Consider the following 1750-nt stretch of genomic DNA (forward strand, 5'->3'; position numbering starts at 1 on the left):
TCTAGCCATTTCTTTAAATGGACCACATACATCACTATGTATTAGCTCCAAAATATTTTCAGCTCTTAGCCCTTGTCCAACAAAGGGTGATCTAGTCATTTTGCCCTGAAGGCAAGATTCATAAGTTGGAGTAGGCTCAGAGCCCAATGAGGATAGAATCCCCATTTTCTCCAGTTTTGCAATCCTATCTTTTGCAACATGACATAACCTTAAGTGCCAAATATATTTTGAACTTGAGTTGGTTTTCACCATGGCATTGCATTCTTTTAGATTGCTATACTCTGCTTGATGGAAACACTTTCTTCGGCAATGGAAACACTTTCCTATTGGCAGTGGAAACACTTTCCTTTGCCTTTGTCAGCTTTGGTCTTCCCTTTCTGTTTAGCTATTTTCTTGGAAGGACCAGGAATCTAAAGTTTCTTTTTCTTATTGCCCTTCTTCTTATTGGACTTTCCAGTAGAAGAAGATGCAACCAAAGCTACCTCTTTTCCTTTATTGCCTGGCATATTCTTTTGGGCAATAACCAGCATGTTGAGTAATTCAGCTAAGGTGCATTCCTGTTTAGTCATATGGAAATTTGTCACAAAATTCCCAAAAGACTCAGGAAGGGACTGAAGGATCAAATTCGTTTGTAGTTGGAAATCCATGTTGAAGTCAAGATGTTCCAACTGCTCAATCAGCCGAATCATCTTGTGGACATGATCCCCAACATTACATCCCTCGGACATCCTCATACGGAATAAGCGTCTAGATATCCCATACCTAGCATTCTGCTGCTCACCATACAACTCTTGTAGGTGAAGGAGGATCTCACTCGCACTCTGCATGTTCTCATGTTGCTTCTGTAACTCATTACTCATGGAAGCAAGCATGTAACACTTAGCTCTCATATCATGCTCCTTCCACTTGTCCAAAGTTTCATGTTCCTCTTGTGTGGCCTTTGGAGGTAAGGGACCAGGAACATTTGAATCTAGAACATATCCTATATGTTCAAGGTTCAGGACAAGTTTCAAATTTCTTAGCCAATCGCAGATTTGGTCTGTCAACCTATTGTGATCAAGTATGCTTGCAAGGATATTGGATGGTGGTGGTTGTTTTGTGCTCATTTTATCGAGAAAATTAATCGCAGAAAATAACCAGATTAATTAGTAAATGTATCATGTAATTAACCAAAATGATTATGGTCTTTTAATCAAATTGGTCCTCCCACTAACTTAGCGAATCCTAAACTTCCAAAGTAGAAAACGGAAATCATAGTTGTTTGGATTTCTAGTGGGTGATTGAATTCTTATAATTCTATTGATCATCCTCAGGTACATCCATTATTGGAATTACAATAAACTATAAGTGAGCAACTCCTTGCCCATCACATCTCATGTGAGGTTCAATCCTTTACCTAGCCCCTAATGCTCAAAATCTCAGGTACATCCATTATTGACTTATCTTGCATTAGTTAAGTTGATCCCATTGAGCGATAATTATGCAAATAATTTTAATGTCCTCAGGTACATCCAATATTGGCCACCAAACCATTTACATATTTACAACATCTCATGCTTAACAATTATTCTTAAGAAAATCTCTTAAATTAATTGCATCTCATGCAACTATTTAAAATTTCTTAAAATAATTGCCCTAATGGAGGGCTTATGTTATAATTACTTTAATTATACCATTTCCAACTTAATCATTTGTTTAGAAGATTTTATAGCCATCCTAATTACTATTAAGGTCTCACTTTGCACATTAT

Source organism: Hevea brasiliensis, chromosome 18, assembly GCF_030052815.1.
Source record: "Hevea brasiliensis isolate MT/VB/25A 57/8 chromosome 18, ASM3005281v1, whole genome shotgun sequence".
NCBI classification, from domain to species: Eukaryota; Viridiplantae; Streptophyta; class Magnoliopsida; order Malpighiales; family Euphorbiaceae; genus Hevea; species Hevea brasiliensis.